This window comes from Corvus moneduloides, chromosome 9 (assembly GCF_009650955.1).
Source record: "Corvus moneduloides isolate bCorMon1 chromosome 9, bCorMon1.pri, whole genome shotgun sequence".
Taxonomy (NCBI): Eukaryota; Metazoa; Chordata; class Aves; order Passeriformes; family Corvidae; genus Corvus; species Corvus moneduloides.
Window position 1 is genome coordinate 10,699,355 of NC_045484.1, and position 21,989 is coordinate 10,721,343.

The window sequence follows — 21,989 nt, forward strand, 5'->3', positions numbered from 1 at the left end:
AAAAAATGAGTAGAGCTGTTAGTGCTCACCATCCATAACCAGGCAGACGAGGGCTGCTGAAGCATAGAGATGGGATCGAATGATGACATTTTGGGCATCGCACAGCTATGTCAGATTTGTAAACCAGATTCTTATACAAAGAACTTCATATAAATATCTGGAGAAAATTAGAGAGTTCTATTTTTCATAGTACACGTTTATGGAGCACTTAGAGCAGTGCCCCTGCTAAATAACACATATTAGATACATTAAATAACTTGCACAGGTTTTTGCTTTGAGGGAAAAAAAAATCCCAAAGAAAAAGATGCAGAATGTTCAAATCCTTAAAAGAGACATTTTTATTCCCCATACATATAGTGACATGATTTATAAATATGTAATTAAAAGGAGCATAAATCTGTAGATAAGTGTTGGTATTTGACTGAAACACTAATGGCAAGCACTAACTGCATGTGGTCTGTTGTGTGGCTACTGGAATCAAGTAGTGAAGAGGATCACAGTTCCTTATTAGTTAGGACCACCTAGAGTGATGGAAAGCTTGAATGATCAAAGAGAAGACAGTTTTATGCTGTAAATGTTGATATACTCCTGAGCTTTCTAACTCATTTTAAGGTCCAGTGTGAACACTTGACATGCTAACTACTAAGCAGGGAAACGAGTGTAGTATTACACTACAAAAGTTCTGTTTGCTTCAAAGATAAGTGAATGGTATTCAGTGTTCTAGTCCAGTCCCTTATTGGATCACAAAATAGTTTTTTATTAGTACCAGAACTCAACAACTTGGTTTTGCCTACCTTAAGCAAGAATAATTAGCCTTTCTTGCTAATAACAGCATATGAAAGAACCTATCCTGCTTCGTCTGAATAGTCACAGTGATCACTGGTGAATTAGGGTGAAAAAAATTCGTTACTTAATTTCTTTGTAGAAGCCAGAGTAATCCAGAGTGAGTGTTTGCTTTTCATAACTTAGTCTTGCAGTCCCATGGAATTGTTTCTGCCTTGTCCAAACAGCTGAAATGTTTCAGAGAGGATGAATGTGTCTCTGCAGTATTGTTGGTCATGAGAAGCTGCACCTCATGAAAGGTACAGTTCTTCCTTTGTGAAAGAAACCTGTTCCCATGAGTGTAAATGCTAACAAAAACATGACTGAAACAAGCTCTGCTTTGGAATGGATGTAAAACTGAAGAGTGAGAATTGTCTTGCAGAATTCAAGTCTAAATTCTCTAAGCAAGGCTTCAATTTATTCTCATATATCTGAAATTATTTTGTTTGTTGCTGTTCAGACTCCAGCCCTCAGGCTGTTCAGTAGGTTATGGCTTTTGATTCTGGGATTCATCAAATAAAATCTACTCTGGATATAGAAAAGCCTTCTCGTTCAAGTGACAGGTGCTGGAAAGTAGTCTGTATTAAGAAACCTGAACATTGATTTTAAATTCTGTCTCTGTCTCAGGAAAAAACCTTAACTTCTAATTGAATAAGATTAGTGATCTCCTCTGAGAGAGCTTTCATTTAACGTAACTGAGGGACATAAGCAGGAAACACATGCAGTAAAATAACAACCTGATGCTCCCAGTGAGGGTGAGTTTTAATAAGAAGTTTTACCCTCCTCACATATCAGTTTAGAACTTCTCTTTAAAAGCTCTTCACAACTCTTAACCTGATAACCTTTAAATTCTCTAAAATCACCAGAGTTTTAAGGTGTTAAGCACCTTGGTATAGCCGTTACAATTTTTTTTATATTTAATATATTTATATTTGTTTTGATACTACATAGAAATGCATATTATTAATTAACCATGAAATATATTTAATGCTTAATCTCACTAAATAAAAAACATACACCAGCTGGAAATATATTCCCAGATATTATATATGGGTTCTTTGAAGCCTGCAATCAAGTAGATAGTTCTCAATATAAAATGGACCACTGCCTAATCAGAAAAGTGGCCCCTCCCTCCTTGCCAGTATCTAAAATCCATTTTCTCCCTCCTAAAATGTCAGGACATCTTTGTTGCAACATCTTGACAGAGGCTGAAGAGAAAAGAGCTGTATGTATGGTCATATGCTCCACTATAAAGTCAGCATCACTTCACAGAGTCCTTGAGCTTGGTGTAAAGATGCCCCAATCTCATTGGAGTTTGCTTTTTCAGACCACTTAATCCTGTACAACACTAGTACAGAATCAGGAATGAGCTCAACATCCAAATTCTGCATTTTTGAAGTCACAATGATAATCCTGGTTTGGGGTTCAACTAGAAAAAAAATATCCATGTTCAGATTTAAGGAATTAATTTAACCTTTTTGAAGAAATTAGAGGCTGGGGCTGTCAACTTTGAACCATCCCCATGTTTAAGGTTCAGACCTCATTAGTTTTGGCTAGGAATACTCTCTAATTACTAAGAGAGTTTCCTCAAGTTGCACTTTAGAAATTCATCTTTTTTGTAAGCTGTAAAGTATTCATAAAAAGCTAGAAACTGTGGGAAAATTAGCATTGATGGATGTTTTCTTACCCTCCATCAGGAAATGATGTACTTGAAACTCATTACAGATCTTCACAGCAACTCTGCTGAATGTGCCTTGGGCTTTGTGCTGATCAGCACACACAGAATTTACTGCATAATTCATCTCTCTTGTGTCACATTTAATGTATAACATGTATTTCCTGTTAATTACGAAAATAAGAAGGCGTCCTTTCTTTTGGAAACATAATCATGAAATTACTACAGAAATTAAGAAACATGGAGTCCTATATTACCTCTTGCACAGAAATAAGAAGAAAGCACTGCAGTAAGTACTCACCAAACAGGATTTTGTTCTTGATGCACCAAGCACAGCCTCTCCCTGTGACCACACCAGGAGAGGTGCATGGATGGGATCCTTGTTGTCCTGCCAGGGTCACCGTTCTCACTGGAGCTGTGGTACGGCATGTGGTCCCCTTAACTTTCCTCTGCTGAGAGAGCTTTGGATGTTTTCATGTCTCTTTTCATGGATGTCAATGAAACATTAGGCATACTGTATCTCATTTTCCTCATTCAAGGTTGAAGATTATTCAGTAATATTCTACTTCACTTCACCCATCCATCTATATGTGTCTGTTCAGCTTCCCTTACTAAAAGAATGAAGAAACAAAAATCCCATCTCAGCATCATACCCACACCAATACATCTTATGGGTTATATATTATCTGCCATCAGGGGAGGAGAGGGGAAGAGTAAAGTGATGGAGCAGAAGAAGAAAAGGAGCAACACCATAAATCTGAAAACATACCATTATTATTTGGAATAAGAAGCGGGCTCATCTGTACTCAATGGTACATTTGGCCGGCACATTTTCATTGTCACACCGATTATTTCCCTTTGGAGAAACAATCCGGTGCTGGGATTATTTGGTCTGTGGCTGTTCCTCAGGAAAGTTTGATGGGGCCCTTGGAGACCACATATTACCTCTCACTTGTGGGGTAGTCCCATAATTCTCCCTTTTCAGAAACTTTCAGGTGATATTCCCTTTTGTCTCCTGCCCACATAAAAACCTTCATTCATAATTGTTAAGATCAAAAAGCTGACAAGCTGCCTAAAGCAATATAAAGTTGTGTTATCAGTAATAGTGCTGGTGATCTCTAGAGAGACAAATGAGTGTGGATAAAAAGACATATTATCAGTAGTGGCTTTCAGGACACAGGATAAATTTCCATTTCCCCACCTGAAGAAACACCTGTGGCAGAACCCCACTGAAACAATCCCGAAGGACAAGAGCATGATTTTGGCAGCTTCTTCTCCAGGAGGCTTTAACTTCATTGTTTCTTATGCAGATATGAAAAATTTTACTGCCAGAAGTAGCAGTTAAAGTGATCTGGCTGTTAATAAAAAAAATGGCCTGAGGGAAGATTTCATTCTGACACAGCTGATCTCTCTAAGAAACAAAAGCAGCCTTGGCAAGAAGAATTTAGGTGTTTTTAACCTTCTTCTTCAGGGTGGCATTTAAAATCATGTGAGCAAACAGTACACTTAGAACTAGTTACCATAGTATCTGAATTTCTTGTGGCATACTTAAGCATCAGTTCCTAGAGTCACATGGCTGTAAAATCATCCACTTTTTAAAAAATACTCTATTCATGATTGTGAGAAAAATCTAGGAAGTCACTTCTAAACCGACAAAGCCAGGAAGGCCAGGCATACCAAATGTGCTCACTGAGCTGCAAACTCATAGCTTTGAAGTCATTCTCATGATTTCTAGATACTTTCGATATATTTTATTGAAGTGTGGGATGGCAATGCTGCAATTTTTGGGACAAAACTTTTACCGTTCCAAAACCAAACATACCTCTTACAAATCAGTGGTATAAGCAGTCAGTCCTGCCTTTACAGATGGCTGGACAATGCCTCTTTAGCCAATTTAGGAAGAGAAGATGCAAAATGTTTCTGAATAATGCAAGCAAACATGAAACAACCTGTAAAGAGAAAATATCATGGAATATTCTTTTATGAAATGCCGGGGAATAATATAGTCATCTTACAATGGAAGCTTTTCCCATCACCTTCGTATTTCACCTCAGGGCAAATTCATAGATTTTTTTTTTTTTTCCCCAAGATATTGATTCTTTTGTATATCCTAAATGAGATTTAAGTAATAATTCTTTTTTTTTTTTTTTCCACTTTTAGCTCTCAGGTTAGGAGCCTTACTTTAGAACAGCCCATTTCATCGTTATATGTCGCACTTATTTTACGTTTCTTGCATTCTTGAGGATATTTTTCCATGAAAGTTTATTTTGTCACTTTTTATCTGTTGGAAGTTGGTTTAAAACATTAGCAAAAAAGAAAGCAATAGAATTATTAAAACACATTCCATGCTATAGGTCCACTGCTCCAAATGTTCATAATTTTTCCTTCCAAGTCCACATATTTCACTAAACCTTGTCTTGTTCTATTTCTCACCCTCAGGTTTCTTTCACTCTTCATTGGCATAAACAGAGAGACTGATATTCTTTGAAAATATATCCACAAAATCATTTGCTCTTGACATTCAATATCTTATTTGGAAGAATATTTTATGTAAGAGCTGAATTATTGATAGACAGCCTTAACATAACGTTTAGGGCAAAATATTGTTGCTGTATTAAACTTTATTGTATTACTTTCAGTTCAAGTGATGGAATAGCTTGATCTTTGTAGCTTTGATCACAAAGATTCAGAAAATTTGACAAATCAAATTGAATCTGCCAGACCAAAATGTGCACCTTCTTAGTTTTGCTGAAGAAAGACTCCACCAAGTTCTAAACTTAAGAGGGGAAAAAAAGAGCCTGTTCTCTCTGTAGAAATAAGGCAGCTCTTCATGGCCCAGTCTTTTAAAGCTGGGAATTCCTGGCCAATAGAATTATATTGCTCTAGAAGAAAACATATAACAAAGTTCCTACATAATGAATACACAAGGGAATTTTAAATACAATTTGTATGAAGGCTTCTCAAAAATAAAATTTTTCAGCATTCTCTGAAATTTCTGTCAATACACTTAACAGTCTTATTGTAGACAGACAGGCTCAGAAGATACTGAATTGACCTCAAAGAATACCAAACAGCATTTCCCAGATGTGTTATCTCAGGTCTCCTGAGCCCCATGCTCTCTCCTGGCTCTAATTTAAATTTTCCATTGATAACCATTATTGAGAAGAAAAAAAACATGTGGCCTGATTCTGATGCCATACAAGGTTTAACTCCAGCCTTTTATCTGGAAGAAATGTCCATAGGTGTAATGGCACTGGGTCAGACCTCAGATCCGTGTCCTGGATCCAACAGTGATCAACAGCTGATCACCATGGAAATACCTATGGAAGGGCCCTTTTTTAGGTCAGTTGAGAATAAGAGTCAAAACTATCCCTAGCACCAAGTGTTACAATTTGTCTTAGCCCCCCATAAAGCATTGCTATGATTATTCACACAGCTTTGTTCTCCTCAAATTATCTGACAGACTATTAAAAAATAATAAACCACTATAATGCATAGAATTTTGCCAGATTTTCTCAACTCAAAGGGAACTTCTCCTGAACATGCAACTAGGCTTTTATATGATGGAGTTTTGGCACAACTGCTTTATAGAACTTAGAGTAAAGCAAATCTTCTCCCAGATCCTCAACAACTCACCTTAAATCTAGAGACTCCTCAAACCAAAGCCCCTCCTAAGTCAATTTAGTTGTTTTCACTCCATATCACACTTTATTGCCTCTATGCTTCTCTCTCAAGAACGACAAAATGATGTGGAGGAAGCCAATTGCTGATACCTGAAAGGGCTGCCTCGCTAGGGCTGGGATTTATTTCACAGCAAACAGTCACAGGACCATTAAGAAACTATTTCAGCATCCTTTACTCAAAGGAGGAATATTACCAGAGAATTAGATAAGAGGGAATCCCAATTTCAGTATCAAAATATTTAACCATAAACTAATGTCTCCTCTTCCAGACTTGTTCCTCCTCTCAGAGCTGCACATCATTGTGCATCATGGAAATGAAACAGCAGATGTTTCCAAATATAGAGCCAGAGTCATTGTGCTTTCAGCTGTCTTCCTGGACTGCAGACATACATTATAATTGTAGCGAGAAAGCCGCCTAAAACACCTGACAAAATTAGGCAGGAGGTCTAAAATTTTAAATAATGAGCATATTAAAAATATTTATAGCTGATATTTGAAAGATGCAGAGTGGGGAAGGTGGAACTGCTTAGTAACATCATTCCTGCAGCAAGCCCTTTCAGCTAAATCCCTGTACAACATCCAGCTGGACGTCTGCAGAGGAATTTGACACTGACATCCCTGGTAGTCATTCAGTGGGTGCTGGCTGATGAAAGATACGGAGTGCTTAGAGTAAGAATCCTGTTGAAAACCTGTGGCAGCTTCAAAAACAAAACCAGGTAGTGGTTTCCAAAAAGGAACAAAGTATATTGCGAACTTGATACTCATCTCAATTTATAGTTGATCTTTAATCTGCAAACCCACCCACAAAACAATTGCTAGCTGATTTTCATTGTATGTCTTGCTGAAAGAGAAAAGGCAATTGGTGGTATGATGCACTTTCACTGTTAGAAATAGCTGTGCCATTTGGAAGTAGTGGAGGAAAGGTATAAGCTTGTTGTTTAGGACCATCTGTCTTCAACATACACTACATAAGATTAACTTTTAGTTAGAAGAATTTGTTTCAAAAGATAGATATAAGTCGTGTTTATCCATTTTTTTGGAATGGACAAAGGATAAGTTCTCTAAGATCCATGATGACAGTAACTAAAAAGAAAAATATTAGAATTAAAAATGGACCCAACCTCAGAATTTGCACAGATACAAAACTCAATATCCCTGGGATTTCCAAAATATATGTCTCTGTGTCTCCCTGAGCTACTATTTTCACCAGGTTTTGAAGTCAGGTGAAAATGTCATTATTCCAATCCAACGAGTGTAATCTCCTCACTTTCCAGTAGGACACGAGCCACAAGGGGATACCGTTTACTGTATCCCCGAGCATATTGAGAAATAGTCAATGCTGGGAATAAACTCCAAGGTGGTCTTGTATAGGGACTGAAAAGAGAAGTTCAGAGTAATTGCAACTGCAAAATATGAATATCATATTGATGTTAGGTAATTTTGCATAGTATACTGACAAAAAAAATCTGTGGAATGCTCAGGATGAGAAGACAACACCACTGCGGTGTGAAGGACCATAATCTCTAGCCATTTATGCATACATCTGCTTATTTATCAAAAATAGACCTATTTCCTCTCCTTTGTAACTGTATTTGTTGATTTTATTTGAAATTTCAGAAACAGGAAAGCCTTTTGCACTTCTTGGATTTGTTGTGTTCATTTCACAATGAAGATTTAGTTTTTATTTAAACTGGATGGCCCAATATATTCAGTTCGGCTACTAGATTGACTGACACTGAGTTGTCAAATGCCTGTTACGAATAGTATACAGAAGGAGAACAAGTTGACCTTGAACTTGTTAAATGTTTTATGAATACTACCCATTTCCAGAAAAATATGAATCTGTTTTCCAGATTTGCTCTTTTTGCTTTCCCTAAGGCCGTTCTCAGTAACAACTGCCTTTCATCTTACTGATCTTCTTGTTAAATGAAAGGTTTGGGAAGGAGAAAACAACATTCTAACTATGAATTTAATACTTGTGGATTATAGAGGATTGATTATATTGAAGACTAAATTCCTGAACTTAGCCAAAGGCTATCAAGAATATTGGGGCTATAATGCTAGCCTTCCTTCCTAAAACCTGTCAAATTCTGTTTTATAGTTTGCTGTTGCTGGGCTGATTTGGTCTTGGTGACTTTTCTCTTAATAGCCATTTTCACAGCTAAGCAAAGTCAGAGCCAATGATGCTATTCAAACAGAATAAATAAAAACAATCATGGTTTTGATCTGTCCAGCTCCCACAAACCCATGCTTTGTTTCCAAAGGTAAGAACATGACCTTAGCACCTCCAGCTGGCATTGGAAACACGGAATCCTCGTGCATACACCAAAGAACACAACAAGAGAGGGAGGAAGTTAGTGCTATAGGATCCAGGTTGTAACCAGCAGAGAAGCACTCTAAACAGAATTAATTTAAGACACTATATTCAGTACTGGATTTTGATCAAATACTTCAAAAGTAAAAAATAGCATTTAATTTCTTCTGCCATGAAATACATTGGCTCCTTTTCAAAAGCTACTTTCAGCTCTTTCAGAATTTGTGGGCAAAGTGGTTTCTAGCTAATACATAGTTTTAAAATGCTGTTTTGAAAGCTTCTTGTATGATAGAGTTCATAGCAACAGCTTCTGCTACTGCTTTAAGAGCACAATAAGGTTTAATAAGAGGAGGATGCACTTCAGTTCATAGATTGCTTGTTTTCTGCTTTACTTTATTCATCATAATCTTTACCTATGCTTAGTTTAAAAAAAAAAATCAGAAATAAAAATGCCAGTGACCAGTATTGACCTTCTCTACTCCACAGCAGGTTCCCTTGATCTGGATCGAACCTGTCTCTGTCAGTAACTGCTTTTTCAGGAGACAGTTCTATTTAAAATGTTTCCCAGGGCATCTAGTTATTTGTTCATTTGTCAGGAATGGTGGAAGAGACTATAATAGACAAGCAGCCTCAGCTGGCTGCTGGATGTAAGACTAGATCCAGTCATTTCACAAAGACAGGATGAGTATATATTTTCTGTGCTCTGTGGAAAATAGATTTATGATGCATCTTGACCCAAGACTTATTAAAAAACCCATTCTCAATATTAATTGAAATTTAAAATGTCCTTAGGAATTTCATTGCAAACATTTTTACTCTACTATTGGTTTTGATGTTAAGAATGAGAGGTGCGTGGCATGGGCTGCAGTACAGTGCACATGGCAGCTATCAATTCCACACTACAAGATCTGTTTGTCAGTTGAATGTAAACGGAAATGTTTTCATGCAGATCATGTCCCCCCTCATCTGTACGACACACTCATGCAAAGCTGGGAAAAGAACAGTCTCTTATGACAATCTTGTTCGTATAGTGAAAGGTACCTTGGTCTTTGTGGTTTTCAAAGAAGAGCCGAAGAAGAGCTTCAATGAACACTGATATATGTAATATGTATTCAATGTCATTGAATGTGAGGTACAAGTGTAGTCCAGACCATCCAGTGTCATTTGCAACATCAAAGACCACTGATGTCAGTTAGAGAGGCAGTTGGAGTGCCCATCCTACGTTAGACATGGTGAGAAGAAACCCGAGACCTGTTCCTTTTCTTCTGACACACTTACAAGACAAACACATGCTCCATTAAAAATAACACAGCTCTGCTCTGATATGTTTCTCTCCCATGTGTCTGACTTAAAAATATGCCTCAGTTCACAGCGTTATGCTTATTAAGATATAACATTACTGCTCTGCAATGAGGCACTTCAGAGAACACATCAGGAAGCTGGGTCCCATTGTGTTAAGAAGGCAACCCCTTCAAACTCAGCACTGTAGCTAAACATTCTCTGCTTGCAACACTCGCTCATCTTGCATCCAGAGTTTATTTTTGCCTTTTTTTTTCCCCTCTTTTTCTTGTTTTGTTATTTTCTTGAGTCATATTGGTTCCACCTCTGAAAAGCTATAGTGACATAATTGACACTACAGCGGCTGAGGCTGAGAGCACTAGAAAGCAGCATATTACATTTTCTTTGCACAGGTCACTGAGCATCCAGTATGATTTTAGCACATCTTGTTGTGGAGAGCTTTTAATGCTAATTTGTTACTATTATTTAAGAATAGTCTGCTGACAGGGAGACTACCAGCATGCTGTCTAAACATTAGGTATTATTTCGACCTTGCTTTATTCCTGCAGTAAAACCTGATCGCAGGTGGGAAATGCAGGTTGTTATTCACACGTTAACCAACAACAAGGGCAACCCAGATCATAACTGCACATGGAGGGTGAGTGTATGGAAATGATGGAGGGCTTTCTTCTTCTTTTGGCCCAAAAAAAGGGTTTTACTTGCATGGCACTGATTTTTTGCCTTAAAAATAAGACATCAAACATTAGGCATAAATAATGCAGAATGCCACTGCACCTGTGGAGCACATACAATGCTTCCAGTTGAAACAATGAAAATGTTGAAGCAATTAGAAATATGAAAAGAAGCAGATTATAAAATTATTCTGCTCTGTATTTTATCAGTAAAGACAGTTTAGGTGGATTTGTTGCACAGATTTTTGAATGAACATGTATAGGAGGACAGTATATCCTGGCTTAGGAGTGGCAGGTCACCAGTTTTCCCCCAGCAGGTTCACTGTCCCAGAGATTCCTCACTGAAATTACCAGTGAAAATCCTGACCCCAGGGACAGGATTGTTGTCATGTGGCAGTAGCTGGGAATGTTTCACATACTTAGCACTTATGCATACAACAGCTCTTCTTAATTGTTTTTGCTTCAAAATTTCTGCAGAAAAGCAATTCAATGAGGCTGGTTAAAGTGTTACAGGTTTTAGTGATTTTTTGGGTTTTTTAAAGACTTTATGCTTCTGCAAATTTAAGTATCAGTATAAACTTTTTTTTCAGAGCTGAAAGTTCATCATAAATTGATAATCTTTATAAACATCCTCCTTTAGTATAGTTTGATCAACATAATTGTTCTTGCTCCCAGCCTAAATTATTATTGCCACTGAGAGCCTGTTTGGGGTAATGATCATTTATGAACGATCTTCCATTATGGGAATGAACTTCCATTATGAACTAGAGCAGCTGAAGATTTGTCATGGGTATTTATTCACTTCTTCCTAAATACAATTTCCCATCTCATCTGATGAGGGGCTTCAGTTTAAACCTCTGCTTGAGCCACATTCTTGAGCTGAAGGTTTTTCAAAAGTGCTGTCCATGTTACCACTGGTAACGTGACGCACATCTCACACATCTGTTTCTCTCAAAAAAAGCCTGCAGCCCTCTAGCCTAACACCAACATATTGATGCTTCGTATCAGATATTGCAAAACTTACTGCAAATTTGCATTTGTCCATCTAGCCCTTTAGTCTTGGTCATACAAATAAGGGGTTCTTTGGGCTGCTGCTGTAAGAATTCACACAAGGAACCTTCACATGAACTCATGTGCTGGGGCAAAGCACTTCATACCTGGCCTGGGTCACCTCATGTATATCAAACTACTTCATTCTCAGAAAAAAATTAACAATTAGATGAAGAGATGTTGAGAATAGTTCAACTCTGCTAAGGCAACATTCATTCTGGAGACTAGACCAAGATAAACAAGAAAAAAGGGAAGTCTTTCCCCAAGATCAGAAGAGAGTCCAAAACAAGAGACATCCTTCATCTGTACACAGCTGGGACCTACAGAACTACCTCTTCGTACTGTGCTCTGGGCCCTGTCAGCATGTCACTGTACCTACAAAACAAAGTGGTAGTGTCTGGTAGTCCATCTGATAGAATATCCCAAAATAGTGCCTGGTAAGCCAAGAGGGAAAGGAAAGTTTCCAGGCAAGTTTTGACACAAATTACAAGGACAAAGTGTCTACTTGGAATACCAAGAAAAGAGAAGAGGCTGTGACTTGGACATCACAGACTGTGCAAGCAGATGGGAGATCTGGAAAACTGTGATGAATGTGAAAAGGTGTTTCAGTGCACTTAAAAAAAAAATGTTGAAATTTTTAATAAAAAAATACAGCAAAAGAGAGAGGATGCATAATAATGTCAGACTGAGAAAATAGCGAAACCTCTGCAGGTTGACATGTAGAAGACACACATTTCGGAAGTCCAAAGAGGTGTAATTTTGTCTGCCATGAAAGGAAGAAGTAAGAATATGACTGAAAATTTGAAGAAAGGCAATGGTTAGGTGTAAGCACAAGGCTCAGTAATACCTGGGAGATACTCGTCTGCAGGTGTCTGACAAGCCCATTTTAGATCATCTTTATGAAGTTCCCAATGGCTAAAGGAGACCCGAAAGATAAGGAGTACCTAAGTATTGCCTCTTTTATCACAAGGACCACAATGCTTTATAACCACTTTAAAATTCAGTATTTCAAATTAATTTACTAAGGGAAAGGTTAAATCTTTTCTACTAAATCTTTGTACAATTAGGCAACCTTTTTCCCCAGAAAGGCTGAAAGTGCCACACAAGGCCTTAAACGTTTTTGGCTGTAAATCATCTCAGATATTCACTCAGTAGGCTTGATCAGTAAGTAACTTTTCCAAAGCCCTCAAAATCCTGGCAGTCTTTGCTCTGAGCTCTAATTCCTTTTGCCTGGAAAAATATGTAGAAGACTGGTCCAGAATAAATCTGATTATTTATATCACAAATAGATATCTGATTTTTGTTTTGAAATATAAATAATCAGTTTTTAAAAGTCTTTTTTTATAAAGAATAAAAACATCCCCAAGATGTATGCAGATACATTAGCATGTGCACATTATTTTATTTCAGAGTGAAAAAGCAGCTACATACCAGATACCCATTACATGAGCGTGTACAGACCTGAGAGTGTCGAACCACTCTTCCTGATTATAAGAATCATTCCAAGAATTTTTAATTGTACTTCATTTGCCTGTGCCAAGAGAAGATGAAAATTAGAAACCACAAAAAGATTGAGCTAAGTCTGGTGAACTGGAGGGATAATGGAGGCCAGAGGGTAGGAAAAAAATGTTATTTTCTATTTCTCAGTGGTAAAAGTCCTGATAAGGTGGATGTTTGTTTACATTCCTCAGACATACCCTCTAACATTGTGAGTCTTCAGCAAACACAAGCACTGATACAACAGGCATCTATTCAGCTTTCTAATTATGCAAGTACAAATATCTGCCATTTGGATTTTAGCAATTTCAAACAGTAGAAATGAATCTGATAAAGGGAAAAGGTGAATTTTTATGCTGCAATTGTCTCAGTAGGCAGGGAAGGAGGATTAAGCAAAAGTGTTTGTGATCTTAAAGGCAAATTGGATGACATTTTGAAAGATATCTATAAAACCAAGTTAGTGATTGATAGAGATGGCAGTGAATTTTTCCTCAGAGCAATTAAAACTTCAGGGATTTTGCTTTTCTTTATCATTTGCTTACCTATCATTCAAATATTTAACAGACAGTAAGAAAAACTTCATATGAAAGATTCTTCTTTCTTATCACTGAAAGGAGTGCCCTGAGACAGCTTCTAGATCAGATTCAGTGGCACATAAAGAGAATTTTCCAGTCAAAATTAAGTCAAAAGGAAATCAGGATCATAGTGTGTCCTCTTCCCTGTCATGCTGATGCTTACTTGGCACACTGATATACGTTTACCCATTGCTGCCTACCCCAGTTTGCCCACAATGGCTGCCTTGACACAAAGATTCACTTGGCAGATGTTTACTTGCATCACCTTCAGGACCCCAGTGAGTTACCTTGACTGAAAGTCAAGCCAAAAAGATTCAGTGTTTGCCCCTTTCAGGTCCCATTCTGTCTCCTCAGCAGCAAACTACTCCACTCAGTTCAAAAATCAATTTAGTTGCAAGGTCATATGGAAATACCTCACAGTGTGAAAAGCTTGCCTCTGTCTTAGCAGAGGCCTTTGGATTAAGCAGGAAATTGACCACCTAAAAGCTTTGGCCATACTTCACATGCAAAGAACTTTGTGTCCATCTCCTGCACAGCCAGAGCATAAAACTTCGAAAACTCCATGTCGTAATCAATCAAGCTCAGAGGACATGGCCACTCTTGGCACTCCAGCTGGTTTTGCTCCCACTGCGTTTGCTGCAGTTCACTAGCAAAGTATGACAACTCACATGGGAAAAGTGCTGAGTAAAAAATTGTCTTTGCATAGGCACAGAACAGTTCAGATGATGCTATGAAAAAGGGAAAGAGAGTTTACGTTTTTGGAGGTTTTTATCATTTCCATTTCTTAAATTGGTTGGAAGCTTGGTTTGGAGGTCAGGTGTCCTCCCCTAAATTGGCCAGTTGTTTTACTTCTTGTTTATTCCTTGTATTTTCCAAATAACTTATGAATAATTGTGAAGCTGATCTATTGTGATGATTTGTCAAAACATAATCACATAACACAACACAGGCCAGGTTTTAATTGTGCTTTAACTGAAGCCCTTGCAGCCTTAAAAAAATAAAGCAGAGACTTTTTCACTTGCAACCATGAGCTACGGACATATGTGGCCCTATGATGAGCTATTGGTGGGGAGGGCCCACCAGATGGGAGGAATGAAACAGAAATTTTGTTTATTTCTGCAATCAAGCCAAAGTGAGCTGAAAATCCTGAATGAAAAACTTTCCACAGAACTTTTACACAAAGATCAGAGACTTTTTCTTGGGATGTACCACTTGGGAATTTGTGTTCCTTGTTCCTACCACAGTTGTATAATTTTAACATCCCACAGAGCTGACAGACTTTGACACTAACAACTGTGCAGGGAGTAAAACAGATTTACAAGTGGCAGTGACCTTTTCATCAAGGGAAGTAAAGTAGACCACCGTACCCCCGACTCAGTCCTGACAACATCATTCAACATACAGTAGGAAAAGCACTTCAGCAAAAGTTTATGAAAGTGACATTGACACAGCACAGGACATTAAATTGATCCCACCAACATGCCGGGAGTTTTAAGTAGCATCTCTTTCCTTTTTTTCATTGAGATTTGAAGTATTTTCTGCTTTAATAGTTTAGTGTCATCTGTTACTCAGACAATTAAAACATACCAGCACCATTTTAATTACAAATGCATACAGATTTTGACCATCCTTGTAGTAAAAAGACGGATAAATAAAAATTAAACTAACCCATAATTGAATGTTCCTACCAGCATTTCTTTGCATTCATCTGAGACACCCATAACACTGTGCTGCCTGGACAGGGCTTATTCACTATCTTGGATCTTGTTACCCTAGCAACTAATAGCCAAGCAGGCTTCGAAAAAAGAAATAGAGTGGCCTCTCTGATTTTTAAAGGAAATTGGCTACTTTAAACCCAGTGAATGCATGTTTTAATTGCACTCTTCATGGTTGAGAATCTCTCCCTCAGCATTTCTTCACAGTTAGTAACAATTTTATTCATCTATGTGGTTTGATGTGTAGATACAGTAAAGCAAAACTCTTCCTAACAGACACTTGAAGCATACTTGATTCATTTTAGGACCTACAAGCCAAAAATTACATCTGCATTTGTTTATGCAGAATCTCCACAACTTCATTTAAATTTGATTTAAAATATGGCTATTATTTTAAACTTCTGTAAGAGTAAGAATAGTTTACTAAGAAGCATTATGCAAGTACAGTTAAGAAAGATACTCCATCTTCAGAAGAAAGAAAATTGTTGGACAAATTTATGGTAAAGCAAATTTTTCCTATCGATCAAGCCCTCAAGGGGCATTAACAACACTTAAGGGACCAAAGCGCAGAAGATGGCATAGCTGACACAGAGAGGAGTCGACAAGAGAACTGAGCAGGGCTGGAAGGAAATGGAACACTTTAACATTACATCCCAGTCATACCAAGGTCCATTGACCCTCTACGCATTCCAGATAATTAATTTACAACACATTAAACCTCTGTGTGAAGAAGGATGTTATGCATCAATTGCATAAGAATAAGAAGCATTATTGATTTAAGTTTTCTATTGTATCATGCACTGACAGAAAGAAACAATCTAGTGGTTTTTTAAAGACAAAAAAACTCTTTTCTGAAGGACAAGTTTGCTAAATAAGTGCACTTTACACTACATTTAACTGAAGTATTGTTGACACCCGAAAATAAATGCTGTTAGGAAAGAAACCCTCAGCATAATTAGGAGAATATGGTGTGACTGGATAGTATTGGCATTCACTCTAGGAAACAAATACTTTGAGGTGATAATGCTCTCTTTTACAGTAAGAGCTTAAAATAGAAAAAAATATTGACAAATATAATTTAATGAATAAAATATGAGTGAACCTGTTCCATTAATACAGGACGATGTCTAATGAGATTCAAGCCCATTTTCCTCACGGAATCACTGTGTGCTTAAACAAGTAAAAGAAGGAGACTCTCACAGGCTGGCAAACTTAGATTCATGAACATCAGAATGAGTTTCATTTACAGGGGTTTGTTTTCTTCAAATTACAATTTTCAGACAACAGTTAAGAAAATTCAGAAGTTCTGGTGAAAGTTCTGTACTGTTTAGCATTTCTTACTGTAGTTCAGTTTCCCAGGAACACAGGATGCTTAGAAAACCTGGCCTGTATCACTCACAACTTTCAACAACTATTTGAAGTTCATTTAAGACTAGGAGTTTAGGAGGTTTGAATCAGCTTACATGTAAAATACTTCCATGTAAAAGGATCCAATAAATTCAATTTCAAGCAAGCAGTAAAAAAAGAGAGAGAAAACACAGAGAAGCCTTTAACTGATCTGAACTACAATGAACCTCACAATCTGAAGGGAAGGGTTAGTTTCCTGATAGAAAGCTGGATGGTGTTCTGGATTTTGTATAAAACACTGGGAAAGAGTATATCAAAGATCTAAAATAAAGCCTGGGATTTTGCAAGCCAGCGAAGCTACTGCAGCCAAATTGAAAACAATATGGGAGCATCCCAAACATAGCAGAGAAGTCAAAGCATTACAAGACTCAAATAGAAAAGTGTGAAGAATCTGAGCTATAAAAGCAGGAGAGTGCCCAAATAACTCAGAACTCAGGCACAGTGGCCAATAGTATGAACTATGAAAATCTGTGTGTTTAGGTTTAAGAACAGCAATTTACATTTTTCTGCAAGAGTTTCTGGACACCTGCAAGTATACACATATATTGGCAAAGTGGATGGCAGTGGCAATATTAGATCCAGGATCCCTTTGTGAAACCAAACCACACAGAGACACAAAGAAATGATAACTTGAAAGCCAGCCATAAACACACAAACAACATGATGGCAGCAACACAGAGACCACTGATGCAAGAAAGGCTGCAGCCATCAGGAGGTAACTTAAACTGATCAAAGAATCCATTTAAAACAAAGATAAACTTTTCTTCAGCATTAAAGTTGGCTATTTAGGTACTTCTGAAAGAAATGTGTCATAGTTTCTCACAATAGTACTGTCAAAACTGAAGTCAAGTGCATTATTTATCATGGGTACTAATAAAAAATTTAGTATCAGTGCTTTCAAAGAGTGAAGAGAACCTTTGGCCTTAGTCTACATGTGTAAAAAGTTATGCATCTGATTCAGAGAAAGTTTATGTTAACTGAAACTAGCTATAAAATACTTACTGCCATTCCCAGAAGGAATCTGATAAGCACCATTATCTCACCCTCTCTTGAAACTGCATAGATTATTTCTCAATTGCAAATAGTTAATTAAAAAAACAAAGCTAAGTAAAATTTGTTACCAAAAGATACATATACTGGACCCTTTGATACAAGCCCAGTGGCGCAATGTACTATCCCTTAAATGACACTTGTATCATCCATCTGATATTTATTCCCTCTTCAACCATTTCTAGTCCAAAACAAGGGTCTCAAATGTCAGAGAAAAATCAGGGTATGACCTTAGTTTGCTGTGCTCCTCACTTTCTCAAGGTGCCTGATATGAACACCCTTCAGCTGGGCTGCAGGCACCTGTCAGTCCCTTTTCATTAGTGCCAGTGAGCAGTTCTGCAATACCTCCCATGTGAGTGTTTGCCAGAGACTTTCCGCAACAAACTGTGCTCTTGCCCAGGCTTAGGATCACACCATCAGCTAAAACAACAGCAACCAAAACCCAGCCCTGGCAGTGCCCTGATGAAAAGAATTATTTCCTAATACCCATGCCAAGATCAGATGTGCACATACTAATAAAATGCAAACTGCCAGTCACAGGAATGAAGGGGATATTATAGGCGTGGCTCCTCTATAATCTACCTGAATTTTCTAAAAACGTGTGTGTTTCTAGGAGTAGTACAGGATAAAGGGGAGAAAGCTCCAGTAGGTCCAGTCTTGACTCTAACTCAGCAACCTCCTCTCCCAAAAGACTTCTTGACCCATCATAGAAATTTCTCAAGTAGGTGTATCACATTTTCCTTTCTGCACACATTGAGACATCCCCAGGATTTATATGATATAAAAACCAAACTATTATTCATCCAGAGCAACTAAACATTCACAGTGCAGAAGATAAAAACTGATTTTAAAAATTAATTATTTTGGCTAGATATTTTAGATATTCTTTGACATTAGAATTTGAAACACAACATTCAGTGATAATTATTATCTAGAAAAGTAATTCAAACAAAATTTAAAATATCTCAAACCTATCCTTAAAACTGTAATGAAATGAAGAAATGAAGGGCAGGTCTATTGCTATTATAGAATCAGAAGGAAAACAAAAGTCTCTTATCATTTGAGATTCCACCAGGTCATATAAATATGCTACAATATTACAAATTTCAGTATCTAAAATAATAATTCAGTATTTCCCCAGAGCAAATTATAGCCTAAATTTTTTTTCAGGGGGGAACAGGGAGGAACAAAAACAAAATAAAGCACAAAACAAACCAAAAAAAACCCCAGCATTTTTCCTTTAAGTTTTACAGTGAAAAATACAAAAAAAAAAAAAAAAAAAAAGCATTCAGCTTGAATGTGCCAGCCTTAACTGTCTGCAGCTCAAATGGACAAAATGATGAAGGATTGTAAGGAAAACCAAAATAAATTGATTTATTGGTGGTGGTGCACTCTCTGATGAGTAACAGCAAGAGAAGAGTACAGATTCCCTTACAGTTGATGACATTGTTTCCCCAGTCTGTATCAGAGCAATTATGTTACTTAGTAGCCTTTTCAATGATGAGATGATGTTAATAAACAACCTGGGTGTGTTCGCCCCTCACTAAATTACAATCAACATTGATTCCAATTTTTCATTTGTTTTTCCCTCCCTCTATGGCAAAGATGAAGCTCTCACATTTCATACACTTGCACGAGTAATCACGCTACTGTTAACTTCTACTGCCCCAGTCAGGGAAATGTTCTTTTTCTCCTTGACCTACAAGGCATGACCCAGTCTCGTGAAACATTATTTCACTATTCTAAAAAACTTTTTTTTAAATAAGCTGATTCTGCCAGTCTGATGAGAATTTTGAGATTTCCCCTGGTAATCATGATGGTGTATTGAAGAGGGCTGCTACACCAAGGCACAGACTGCCTGCCCACTGCTACCTCCTGCTCGTGCTCCTTTGCCCACCGTGTGCCGTGGTAACCATGGCATTCCCACAATATACACTTCCACCACATCCAGCTGCCACACACTTACATGGCTGCACATGCCTTGTAGGAAAAGGAGGTCAGCCAAGGAAACTGGTCCAGAGGAGCAAACAGAAAGAGAGGCCCAAGCTCTTAATCAGGTGAGACAAGGCAACCATGGGAGAACGTGCATATGACATTTAATGATGGCCAAATATACTCTGAAAAAAAGTTGTAAGTTCAGTTGAATATAAATGTATGTTTGCTTATTTCCCGAGTTATTCTTTTGTCACTCAGAAGAAAAAAAAATTCTATATTACAATATTAACATTTTAATGGGATTAATTTTCTGCTTTACTATCCTTTATTGAGTGTTTCACACCATGCACATTGCCATGGATCCTGAGAACCTGACTGATCAGACTTGCACCCTGCATGTCAGTGGTGTACAGCTGATGCACAGATGGCCACATTCATTATAATGGACTCAAATGAACACCCACTTGTGAATCCATCATACACTACTCACTGACTCCTTGAGATCTAGCTGGTGGCAAAATTCCATTTAAAGTGTAGCAGCACAGTGTTTATCCTGGAATTGCTGAGATAGCTCAGAGGTTTGGGCTGGTTTTTGGTTCCAGTGATTATTATGAGCAAATGATTTACTGCACAGAGGGTTTCTCTACTCAGATTTTATTAAATAATTGCAAAGTGATTATTTGCAATTGCAAAGAGATGAGCCAGATTCCCATTAGGGGTATATTGCTAGAGTTCTATGATGTTTATTTATCCTGTGGATATTTATTTTATATGTGAACTGTGTATATTTGAAAGACTAGATGCTACATGAATCAGGGTATCACGCACACACATCTAAGGGTGGGGTTATTTTTAAATACTGTTAATTTCATGGAAATCCATATCTTGCAGTCCCTTCTGAAAATGCTTTCCTAATGGAGTATTATGTATGTAATAACTGCAGCATCAGGCTCAAATAGTAACTCAGACTTTCAAACCAGTTGAAAGAATGCAAAATGCAGGTAGATAATAGGGGTTTTTTAAAATATTCACCCATACTTACCGTGTTCCTCTCCAGAAGTCATGGGTCATTATTCTTTGTAGCTCTTTTTTCTTCAGAGTAAGACTATGGAATGAAGTCCACATTCTGAAATTACATACAAATGTGTTAGAAAAATGGAGTGTTTGAAATCAACTCTAATGTTAAATGCAAAGGACATTCTGGGCTCATTAAGTAAAAATATCTCATTTAATGAGCAGGAAAGCACTGGAGCACACTGAACCCTGACACAAAGCAAATTATTTAAGTGATAAATTATATTTTATGGGGAATGTAAAAGTTAATAATACTCAGGGGTAGGGTAATAAATGCAGAGGTGTAACTAACTTCATTGACTGCTTTACTTACAAACATGCCATATGTACCTGGTTACTTGAAATAGTAATAAAAGGAATTGGCAGAAACTCCAGGAACCAAAGATTCACACAGAGACCTTTGTAGCATTCTTTTCCACTAACAAATCTGTGTTTTATTCTTCTCAAACTCATTATTCTCCTCCCTCTTTCACTCTAGAATATATACCTCCGGTCTTTGCTTTTCACTTTTTGTCAAATATTTGATCTTGCAATCATTAAAACTGAAACCTTCTTATCTACCAGAGACTAATAAACACAGTGCACATTTACCTGCAATGATGCCCCAGAAGTGACCTGAAACTTTACTTGAAGACAACCAACCTATGCTGAAGGAAAACTTTAAATCTACTGCCCTTCTAGTGCATACAAGTTCAGTGGCACTGAATCAATCTCCTGATATTTTTGTCCTCAGAGATCAATGCAACAGACCAGCCCACAAGGATACAGATGCCAAGTACACCACAAGGGTTGTCACCATGAATTTAACTGTCTGCATTAAAACCCTTTCTCTATATTTCAACAGTGTAAAGGAAACAATTCATACACTTCTAATAGAAAACAGAGGAGTCTGCTCAACAGCAACTATTTCCAGTGACTATTTCCTTAATCCTAAAATGTAATTTGCATCACCAACATGGTCCTTTTTTCTTTCCATTTTCTTTTCTGTTTACATTTACAGGTCAGCAGGTAGTGCTTTATTCCCACTGGTTGTTACCTTGAATTGGTACAGTTTGTACATATATGAGACATTCACACAGCATGAGTATCACATTTGTCAGAGTCCACCAGCAAAGCTGTTGTACAGAAACAATCAAATGAATTATGAAAGGAATCAAATGAATTATGAAAGTTTATCCACTGCATTGAAAATTACCCACATACGTGCAATTGGTTTTTTAGG

At 37.4% G+C, this 21,989-nt stretch overlaps 1 long non-coding RNA gene across 7 annotated transcripts in view; it reads right to left on the reverse strand.

Annotated features, from left to right (window-relative positions):
* The window catches only part of LOC116448293, an 85,771-nt gene that overhangs the window by 25,106 nt on the left and 38,676 nt on the right, over positions 1-21,989 (reverse strand). For all 7 annotated transcript variants that reach the window (XR_004241878.1, XR_004241877.1, XR_004241875.1 and 4 more), the window contains exons 2-4: positions 20,736-20,819; positions 4,320-4,446; positions 2,799-3,108 (exon numbers count right to left, since the gene is read on the reverse strand). This is a non-coding gene — a long non-coding RNA (uncharacterized LOC116448293). The remainder of the gene's footprint in view (positions 1-2,798; positions 3,109-4,319; positions 4,447-20,735; positions 20,820-21,989) is intronic.